This window comes from Zonotrichia leucophrys, chromosome 18, assembly GCF_028769735.1.
Source record: "Zonotrichia leucophrys gambelii isolate GWCS_2022_RI chromosome 18, RI_Zleu_2.0, whole genome shotgun sequence".
NCBI lineage: Eukaryota > Metazoa > Chordata > Aves > Passeriformes > Passerellidae > Zonotrichia > Zonotrichia leucophrys.
The window spans coordinates 447,203-458,794 of NC_088187.1; the positions used below are offsets into that span (position 1 = coordinate 447,203).

The window sequence follows — 11,592 nt, forward strand, 5'->3', positions numbered from 1 at the left end:
TTGGTGTCCAAAGATAACACTCATATGCCTGTGCTTCACCTGCACAGTTCAGCCTGCAGGAGCTGGAGTGCAGAGCTGCATGTCTCCAAAAGCCCTTGCTGTAGAGGCCAGTGAAAGCCCAGCAGGTTAAACTGGCACTGATTGTCATTATCTTTAATTTGTCAACTTGCTCTTTGAGATCTATTTTGCAAAGAGCAAAGCTGTCCCTGTACAGCAGCGGAGAGGGCAGCAGGGAACCCCACTGGTGGCCAGGTAAGCTCTTCCTCTCTAACTTGCAGCTAAAATGTGGTTATGTGTCCCTGTGCCAGCTCTCCTGTGAAGGCAATGATGCCACCAGTGGAAGATGCTTCCTTTAAACCACCCAAGCAGAATTTGTCAGCACATGATAATCTGATGCATAGTGTGTTACGTATAGCTAAAACTTTTAAAATCACCTCCCAGTCTGTGTCAGGGAGGCCAGGCAGCTTATTTAATAGAGAAAGAAATGTTATTGAGCTGATACTGGTGTTTGTAATGAAGCACACCTGGGGAGAGTCCTGAAAACAGGGACTGGGATGTAATATTTTAGTGCATTTCAGTATCAAATGGAAAACAAAAAAAAACACAACATAAACCCTACAAACACTTTTACAGAGAAAAGAAATAACTGGAAGAAAATGATGGCATTGTAGAGTATGATTTTCAGTTTTAAGCATTCTACTTTTGCAGTAAGAGAGTTCAGCCCCTGGCAGCATCGTATCCATGCGGAATACAGGCGTGCATCCATACACAATATGCAGACCCGTGTCCCTTCCCTGACCAGCTTGGTCTCGGTTGTTGAATTCATTAATAATATGTAATTAGTGTGGAGTCTTAACCTAGTTCTAGGTAGAGGTGTGAAAATGCCTTTGCACCTCATTTTAAAAAAATCATTCTACTCGATAACAAAGAGGAATGTGAAGGAAGGGAGGCAGGAAACTAATGAGGAGGAAAGTTCTCACCACTAAAGTGGTGGGTTTTTGAGTTTACATTTTCCTGTGGATTTTCTCTCCTTGTAATATTCTCACAGCAGCCACATTGTTGTACATGTTGCTGTTTATAGGGAAAACAATATTTAAGTGTAGCCCTTTCATTACCATTTGTGGGGAGCTAAGTGTTAAACTGTTGTTTGTAACAGTTAGGACAGCCATGTCTGCTTCCTTCAGGAGTTCCGTGACATGGATGCTGTGAGGTATTTTGTCCTTTGGGAGAGTTGGAGATGGTGCCTTAGAGAGTTGAAGTTGGTTCCTCGTTTCCAATTCCAGAGCTAATAACAAAGTATCTCAGAGTGGAGCAGCCTTATTTTAATTTGTCCTCATTTTGTTTATGACTTTTAAAGATTAATACCTTAGTAGTTTCTTGCACCAGAAAAAAATACTGTGTATTTACAGATAGAAATCTGGGACCCTCATATTTCCAGTGATGTAAATACTTGCTGTAGTTTATAGAATACTCATAGAATCATAGAATGACTTGGGTTCATAAGGAACCTTAAGGACTGTCCAAGCCCCTGCCATGGGCAGGGGCACCTTTCACTAGACCAGGATGCTCCAAGACTCATCCAACCTGGCCGTGGACACTTCCAGTGATGGGGTAGCCACAGCTTCTCTGGGCAGCCTGTGCCAGAGCCTCACTGCTCTCTGTGTAATTTCTTACACTGTGCATTTTTGCAGATCTCCTGGTACTTCCCAGGAATGTTTGGTTCCATTTCTACCCCAATAGGTAACTTCAACTGTATGCTCCTAAGCCTGATTGAACATCCCGCCCCCATGCCTGGATTTTGTGCCAAAGTAATTTAGGGAAAACCTCCCATTTCAAAAGCAAAAGATAAGATTATCTCTGGGAAGATGTGGAATTCTTTGTTGTGGGTTTGGGGGGGGTTGTGTTTTTTTAATGGCAGCTGTTTGAAACTGATGAAAGATGGGGAATGTTAACATTTCCTCACTGGGGGAGTGAGTGCAGGTGAGATGGTCAGAAGTGCATGATAAATGTAATTTATCACAAGGATATCACTGCCACATATCTGGGGTATTTATGCAGAACTTAACTGCCAGCCTGTGATCTGCAGTAACACGTTTGCTTCCTTGAAAGCAGATTTCATTGTTCTTTCTTGGTACTATTTGTTTCTGAAGAGATTTGTTTTTCTAGTAAATCAAGGTACCTTGAAATTATTTTGCAAGGGAAGGACTAGCAGGAAAATAATGACATTCACTTAAAACCTTAAGTGATAGCAGAGAGACAGGAAGGTAAGTCAAATTTGGCAGTGTCCCTGTTCTATGCCAGATCCCCCTTCTGCATGGGATCCACAAGCTGAAGAGCTCCTGGCTGTGCTGCAGTGCTGCTGAGCTTCTGCACAGAAAGAAAGAAAGAAACAGAGCTGTTTATTCTGGTGTGTAAGAGTGCATACATGCTTTAAATTATCCTCACGCTGCTGTTCTTTTTCCCTTGACTAATGTCCATTTAAACTTGTTATTTTTAGTTAACAGAATACTGAAACTGGAGTAGATTCAAATGCCACAGCCAGGAATTTCTTCCTAATATCAAATCTAAATTTCCCTGTCTCAGTTTGAATCCGTTCCCCCTTGTGCTGTCACTACATTTCCTGAGTTGTTCTCGGGCTTCCTTGCAGCTCCTTCGGATCCTGGAAGCTGCTGTGATATCTCCACACAACCTTCTCTTCCTCAGGGTGAACAGCCCCAATCCTATCAGCCTGTCCCCATAGGGAAGATGCTTCAGTCTCCTTATCAACTTTGTCTACTCCTTGGGTCTTGCTCCGAAGGACATGGTCCCATGTCCTTGCCATGCTGGGGGCCCAGGAAGTTTTGTACCTTTTCCCCTGCCCATGCTCTGCTCCGGCTGGATCCCGCTGGCAAGCAGGATCGGTGTCACAGGGCGGAGCACTTTGGTGCCACGGAGTTCATACAAACCACCCAGTGAGATGGAAGTGACAAGCAGGGCTCCTCTACCTAATGTGCTTATCAGCTAGAGAGATTGATTCTGAGTAGGTGGTGGCAGAGCAGATAAGGGCCCTGACAGTGCAGCAGACATTGCAGAGCCTCAGTGGCCCAGGAGCCATAGGTATTACTGCACCAAAGAATGTTTATCTAAAGAGACTGTTTAGTTTATCAGATGCTCCACTCCGGGTCTCGCTTGCCTGAAAGACATCTTGTACTGATTTTCATTCATTTTCAGAAATTTAAATAATTCCTCGGGGTATGGAATTTATAGACTCAGTATCAATTGTAATCATGTGGAGGCTGATTTTTAAATTGCCTTTACTTTGTAATTCAAATTGTGTTGTATGGTAGACATTAATTATGTCAGCCAGCATCTATTTACAAAAGGGGATTTAAAAATGGGCAGTTCTTATCAGCTAGTGACATTTGGCAGATGGATGGTTTCAGTAACAAAAAAAGAAGAATAGGAAAGAGGGGGGCCTGTGCCCAACCTGCCAAAGGCTGGAGTCTCTCATACTTTCCCTGGTGTAGCACTTGTCTGATAGTAGGAAGGAGAGCAAAACAACAGCTTAATTGCATGCTAAATTAGCTTGAAGATCTTTGTGTCCCTTCCAGTTAAGCACTTGGAGCTTTCAAAGCCCCTTGATGTGGGAGCAGGTCTGGGAGCCAGCCGCCAGAGCAGGGCAGCTCCAGCATCCCACTGCCGGAGGAGAGGAGGCTCCGGCTATAAACTCCCACTGGTAAACTCAGCTTTTCAGGGTTTCACTTCCCCAGATGAAAGAGCAGAATTTGTGGTCTGTTCCAGAGGAAACAGAGATATTCATGTCACTGACATATGAGACTTGGAGCTGGGGGCCCAGGAGTATGCTTTGTGGGGGTAAAAACTGTAAAAATGAGGCAGAGGGACAATACTAGTGAGCAGCTGGTCTGAATTTAGGACAAAAGCCAGTGGGCTATTTTTTTCTTCCTTTCCATCTTCATAAGAGACAAAAGAAATGGCAGCTCCACTGCTGGGGCACCTGGGGACCGACCCCACAAGTTCACAGGCACTATGCCCTTTGCCTGGTTCTCTACCCTGTGTGTGGCTGATGGGGTAGCCCTGAGCCCCTGTGTGTGAAACACAGCACCCTCAGAGAAATCAGGATGGCAGGATCTGCAGAAGGGACTTGGGGGAAAGAGGTGGCTGATGAGGAGCCCCTGCATGGCTCTGCAGATTTGCAATCCTCTGCTGAGTCTGGTCCTTTGGTAAATACTTCCTAAACATATTTGCAAAAGACTGTATTTTCATTTTACCCAACAGGCTCTTCTTTTATGGCATCTATTGCTGGGGTTAGCTAAGGTGAGTTATATGTGGTGTTGTTTCCTCAGCCTTGCCTGTGTAATGAAAGGTGTTTCCCTGTGAGGCTTTTGGCTGCAATAACCTGTTGTGTCACACAAGAAGTGCACATGCCTGTGTGTATCCATACACACACAGCTTTTTTCCTATGTGGTGAGCATACCTAAGGACATCTGGCTTCCTTCTGTTAAAGGCAGAAGCCAGGAACACTCTCTCAAGGTGAAAAACCCCACAGCCAACTTCATTTCCTATTCCTGGTGGATGCTGAGGATCCTTTTGTTTTGCAGACAAGTCAAACACATGGCCAGCACCCCCTTCCCTTTCAGTGCTGCTGCAGAGGAGTCTATTGCAGCCCCTAGATGCTCCTGCTCCACAGGCCTTTTGTGCCATCCTTCAAAAGAAACAGCTGTTGAAACCCCTGACCATGAAGCTTTTGAGTTTTCCAGTGTTTTCCTCGTCGCCCTTGGTTTCCACGACGGTGTAACCTTGGAGGGGCACAATGCAGGCTGGGCCGTGCATGCCACGGTGACAGCCGGGACCATTGTCCCAGCCCAGGGACCTTGTGAGCAGCTTTACAAGTGACACTTTCTCTTTCTCCTCTCAAGGCTGCTTCGCCACTCCTGTGCCATCCAGCACAAGCAGTAGCATCTACTTTTGTTTTCCAGTGGAAGCAAAAGCGCTGATTGTTGTCTTGCTGTGGTGCTGATGTGGGTAGAGGGAAATTGCATCAGTTGGGTTAGGGTTAGTGTCTAGGTAATTCCCAAATGTCTTTATGTTTGAGAATGCTGCATAATTGCAAATTAGGATGTAAATTTTGGCAAGCTAATCCTGTTCCTAATTCTAAAGACAGTGGGAAGAATTAAGTAACTGGTAACATTTCTCTTCAGAAGGGATGATATCAGGACAGTATCTTGAACACTTGTAACTGGAGGTCACTTGATTTAACAATCATTTTCCATCACCAAAACAAGCTGAAGCACAGGCAGTAATGATTTTACCTTCCAGCTCTCCTTCACAAACAGAAAATGCAACCAAGAGCTGGACAAACCAGTCCTTCTGGATCAGAATATCACAGTGTGTTCTGGCCATGACTCTCCAAACCTCTGTGCATCTTTGTACCAATACTCCCAAATAGTCCTGTAAAATTGTGTTGAACCTGAAGTGGGCAACTAGGCTTTGACAAGATTTTAAAATCTTTCTTTACCCCCAGAATTGTTCACAGTTACAAATCTCCAGGGAAGACTACTGTGTTAAACTTCTGGATGAGCACAGAAGACAGAAAATAAAGGGTTTGGACATGTATTCTCTACATTTCTTGTCAATTTAGCATCCTGTGACACTTATATAGGACCGTGGTAAAGAGTTTGGGACTGGTTATGTTAAAATTTCTTGTAGAAAAGGTGGAAAAGGCCGCCTGAGACAACACGGGTGCTCACAGGCAGGTGGATACAGCTGGACCAAGTCAAATCTCTGAGCTCTAATCTACCTTGTCTGAGTTAAAGAGGAGTAATTTGTTCAACATCTTTTAAGGGAAGAGAGCCAGTTGTGTGCTATCAAGTAAAACGGTGTGTGGTTGTTTCCTGACTATGATCCATTAAGAGGCTGAGCTTACGCTGCCAAAGCCTTCCCCTCCCTATAGCAGCCAAACCCATACCCGTTTCCTAGAGACAAAAGGCCAGTGCTTTCCTCTCTTAAGTCACAGCTACCAATGTCTGGAAATAATTTAAAAATTCCTTCACATTATTCAAGGCAGAAGAATTACTAAAATTGTGCTTTAAGCAAAACAGCATTCTTAGGTTGCCAAGGCAGTAAACACCGGCTTTGGGAAATGCAGTTAAGATTTCAACATCTGTTTTGGAGCTGATATTTAACTATTCCATGTTTACTTTAATGCCTGGTTGGCCACTTTCCTGTTATACATATGCAGCACCAGAGCAAAGGCAGAAGGAGCAAGTCTGTTCTTGAACTGATGCTACAGGTAGCTCCCGTTCCTTATTTTTTTATTTTATTGATTAAGTGCATAGGTGTTTGTCCTGTCTGCAGCCTGAACATGATCTGTTTGCAGAGCCCTGTGCAGTGGGAAAGCACTGTGTGTTCTTTACAGTACAATGAGAAGGGCAAGAAGAGAGCACATGTTGTTCCTCTGCAGTGTGTTTTCAGGAACATGGTGTTGATACAGCAGTCCCTGCAGATAATCTGGGACGTTTGTCCTGACTTGTGTGGACAGGCCCATGTTCACCTGCTTTCCCAGGCTGGCCAGACTCTAGCTGATCCTGCTCCTGAGTCTGGAGCTTCCACAAACACAGAGTGTGCTCCTGTCTGTGCCCCCCTGTAGTCCAAGGACTTTTCTTTGCTGGAAAAACCTGTCTTCAGAAATTTTTTGAGAGTTTCAGCTGGACCATCGTGAAGTGTTGTGCCTCATTTAAGCTGAAATAATCTATGTCTTGGCGAAACCATCACTGTGGCTCCATGTGCCAACTGGACGGGCATAAAGCTCTTTGATGATGAAAGGTACTGCCAGCATGAAAGAGGCATATTTCAAATTGTTACTTAAGAGAGTGCCATCCTCAACACGAGACAGGCAGAATTCAAACATTATTTCTGCCCTTTAGTGGTTGAGAGGGTAGGTTTGCAGTCCGCAGGTTGCTCAGTTTGCTCAGAGTTATGTTGGCACTAATAACTCAGCAGCTCTATGTACTTATTCTTTCTTGAGTAAATGTTGTATGAACTTGAACACTATCCTTTATGGGACATGAGAAGTTTGGGCAACGAGCATTTGATCTGGAGCTTTTAATCACTGTGCCACTGATGTTGGTGTGAGCTCAGGGTGGGCAGGACAAGGAGCTGTTAATGCCTGAATGCTCTGCTCTCCTCTCCAGATGTTAACCAGTGGTCAGAGCCCATAGCCTGCAAGGACTTACACCCAAAAAATCATTTTCCAGCCTCCTCCTCTTAAGGGCTCTTCCTGCCCAAGGACTTAGTCTGGCTCCTGCACTGACATTTCTCTCTCATCTGAGATTTGGACCATCAAGCAAATGGGATCATCATAAATTGCTCTAGAAGGAACAAACCATGAAGTTTGAATCACAATTTATGAAGAGCCACATGGCCTTCTTAACACCTTAAAGAGCAGAACTTTAGAAGGGTGTGCTTCTTGCTCTTGTAATTCTGAAAATTAGACTGTCAGCTGCTGCAGTTTGCAAACCCAAAGTCACTATTTCCTTTTGGAAGTCTCATCTCACAATTATTTCAAAATCTTATCCAAATTTATTGAACTGTAAAACATCCAAGCAGTTGCTGAATGACTGTGAAATTTAGTGTCCTGTTTGTTTTAGGAAAAGTGCAATTTATAAAACTTCAGTATTTCACTAGATGAAAATATGTTTACAGAGAGAAAGAACCATTTTCTACCTTCTTCAATGCCAGCTGACATTTTTGCTTTATCTTACATATTAAAATAAAATAAAAATCTCAGCTTGTTCTTGTTTATTATAAAGGAGATCTATTACTATTTAAATAAATCACATAGAAGAATTTAAGAAAAGAAATAATAGCTTAACCTTAAAATTCATGAGGAATAATAAAACCTGTTATTTATCCTGAGCTCTTTGTGTGCTTTAGGACCTATCTGGTTCTCTGCGATCCTGGAACTTTTGAGATGATTTAAGACAGTGGAAAGAGATGAAAGAATAGGAACTCAGGAAGAAGATATTTTATTCCTGTTTTGCACACAAGAGTGAAAGAGTTCTGGAGACCTGGGCCTTGTTTTCTTTAGGTGGCCATTTTTTTTCCAAAATCAAACAGGACTGATCTGACAACTTATTGTGATTTCTAAGTGTCTGCTGCATCTGTCCCAGGTTCTCACACTCAGAGAGAAGAATTCGTCATAAATGGGCTCAATTGCAGCAATTAAAAATTTGGCCAAAAAGACTAGGGAGTTTGGGATACCCACAAGCCAGCCAGGTACTTGTGGTCCTGGAATTTATGAACTGCTGCAGAAAAGCAGACAGATCTGAGTTCCTGTCAGTGTGCCTGTTCTCAGATTTCCACAAGCTGTGGAGGAACCGAGAGACCCCAAGGTGCTGGATGTCCCTGGGTGTCCCTGGGTGCCCCTGGGTGTCCCTGGATGCTGGCTGTCTCCTGCTGCCCGAGCAATGACTCTGGTCTGACAACCAGCTTTGCTTTTGTGAACCCTGTGCCAGGTCCATGTGTTCCAGTTGGGAACAACCTTGTCTGATGTTCATTTAATTATAAACTCTGTAGAGAAAAGGGAGATTTGCAATGATTAAACTGAGTTCCCAAACTGTTGGGAACAGCACAGGGGCCATAGAGTAGATCAGCTCTGTTTAGAACCAGATTAGTCTCCAGAGTTTGTCTTACTGTAATATTGCTTAAAAACACTGCTGAGTTAATTATGACATAGTTAACATTCATCTAGTAATTAAGGAGTATTACAGTGTCTGCTCTGGGCTTGACAGGATTCCTACTGTGAACTCATTTGATGCTGAGTTTTACTGTACCATTTGTCGTGCTTTGCAAGTCATCAGTCTTACGTGACACTCAAAAATCTCTGACAACCCAACAATCTCCGCCTAGGTCAAGGAAATTGCAGGATGTCCCAGCACATGGGAACCAACCAAAAAGATTGGGTCAGTTAAAGTCCTCATAATGGGCTATTAAATTGTTTCACTCTTCAGCTTCTCTGTAAAATATCAATTATCTCAATGGTTGTAATGTAATCAAAGTAATTAAATTCCAAAGGCTTGCATGTGAAAACCAGAGCTTTGTAAATGGGAATCCAGCCTCAAGTATTTTAGTTGGTCTGTGTTTAAAAGTTTCTCCGGATGACTTTTTTTAATGGTGTCATAGTTAGGGAACTCTTAAAGGGCTTTGTGTGCTTGAGGTTTAGGGTGTGTTTTGAGCTTGGCTGCGCTCATTTGAACAACTGAATAAGTAAAATCTGCATCAGAGCCGAAACACAGGGACACACACAGACGCAGGTCTGGAGCCGTGGGAAGCAGGGACTGCCTCTGCCCCATGTCTTAGGCCCTGGCTTCATCTGCTTAAGAGTCGTTAGTGATGGATAATTGTAGCTTACCTTTACCTGAGTTCTGAACAATGACAAGCTAGTGTCTCTAAAGCACTTCAGATGTGATACTTGAAAAATACTGCTCTCTTAGGTGTAGCACATTCAGGATCTTGCCTCCATTAATGTGTTTTACAAGAATAGGAAAAATCTACAGAGCGACTTATGACAAGAACATTTTCTGTGTTGTGTCTCCTGATGTAGGGAGAACTGCTCCTTCAGTAAGTTTAATTTTGGTTTATTTCAGCAGAGCTGCTCCCTCAGGTTTCAACAGAACTGAATCAAATACTGTTCTCTTAGGGCCAAATTGACTTTTCTGGCTATGAAATTCTGAAATTATTGGTAATTTTGGGGTACATAATTTTCAACTGTCTTTAAAGGTTCCAATTGAGAAAAGGTGCTAACATCCACGTCAAAAAAAAATCTACTTTAGAAGGATTGTGTATCTGGATTTGAAGCATTTTGGGCTGTAGACCAGGAGGAAATGGAGTAACTTAATTGTGGCCTTCTAGTACCAGACAGGGCCTAAAAGAAACCTGGAGAGAGACTATTTACACGAGTCTGGAGTCACAAGGGGAAATGGCTTCACACTGACAGAGAGTAGGTTTAGATTAGATGCGAGAAAGAAATTCTTCCCTGTGAGGGTGGGCAGGCCCTGGCAGAGGGGGCCCAGAGAAGCTGTGGCTGCCCCATCCCTGCAAATATCCAAGGCCAGCATGGAAAGGGCTTGAAGCACCCTGGTCTAGTGGAAGGTGTCCCTGCTCATGGCAGGGAGTGGAATGAGATGATCTTTAAGTTCCCTTTCCTGTGGTTCTCATGAAATCACCTGGAATTTGTGGCAGACGATGTTGTTCTGAAAGCTGCACACCCAAGGTATGTGTGTCTGTCTCTGTGCTTCATGTAATCAGTTTCCAGAGGTCCATACTCACTTCAAGGAGTATTTGTTACTTGTTCAAAAAGCAGTGAGATGTGTCTTTTGCATCACTCCTGCATTTATAAGCTGCTGGTAACCTGCATGAAGTCTAATGGAGAGTTCCTTCACGAGTGATAAGGTAGGGGAAAAAAAAAAAGGCAATTTTGCAAACCGAAATTATTACTATTTGCATGGCAGCACCAGTGCAAGTTGTGCTATTAGAGGCAAGAACTAGGCATGCACAGCTCCAGGAAATACACTGAGAGGAAATGTGAACCATGAAGCTGTTCAGAGGACACAGTGACTTGGGCTTTGTCAGAATTGCTGGAGAAGAATTTGCTGCTTCTCTCAGGTCATTAAGATAACGCTGGATGCATGGCTCCATTTGGAGAAGAAGTTTCCATAGAGAATTGAGTTCATGGAGGCAGGCAGATACAAAGAAAGCATTTTAATGTGAGAGCAGAAGCTTTGGGAGCTGGATAAACAAAAGGAAAACCTGAAATGCCCATAACATTGCAACAGCCTTGGGGGATTTTTTTGTGTCTTCAAATAAAATTAGTGAAGGGAGCTTGGTCTGAGGGCCTCCTGGAGGCTCATTAAAATTAGCACATGAGCTGCTTCTGCTTCAGTAAACCCTGTACTGTGTCCCAGGAAGAGCTGTGGAAATGTGGTGCTTCCATAGCTCCTTTTTAAATGTGAAAGTAGTTAATTGGTGTGAATAGAGTTACTTGATCAAACTGATTAGAAGTTTCTCCAATGGTTTGAAGGAGTAAGTTCTCCATCTCCTGTTAGCTCATTAACAGCTTCTGCCAGTTCTGCCCCTTGCCCAGGTCCATGATGGAGCTTGTGCTGTGCCAGGAATGGTTCCCTCCCTCATGCAGTGGGCAGACAGAGGGCTTGGCCTGGCTCCAGCCTTCCAGGTGTGGTGTTCCCCAGGTCTCAGGAGCAGCAGTTTGTCCTCCTTGTCCTCTGTCACGGAGCTGGGCTCCCTGTGTCTGGTTGATGCAACCACTGCTTTGCCCACTAGCTGTTTTCTTCTCTGGACACACCAATTCAGGAATCTGAGAGTAGAATCTAGATGCTCCCAGGAATACAGTCTCTTGTCCAATTTCACTTCATTCCCACCAATCTTCCCTCAGGTAGAGACAGTTGGTGCAGGAACCAATTAGCAGTAGTTCTTTAGAAGGAAGTGACTTGCTGAAATGCTTTTCAAATTAAATGCTCCAAAACCAAATAAACCACCGTGCTCCAACCCTGTGTGAATGCCATGAAAACCAGAGGT

The 11,592-nt window shown here is 43.7% G+C and overlaps 1 protein-coding gene across 4 annotated transcripts in view; it reads left to right on the forward strand.

Moving 5' to 3' along the window:
* The window catches only part of LOC135455463 (protoheme IX farnesyltransferase, mitochondrial), a 96,043-nt gene that overhangs the window by 82,013 nt on the left and 2,438 nt on the right, over positions 1-11,592 (forward strand). The gene's annotated exons all lie outside the window — the stretch shown is intronic.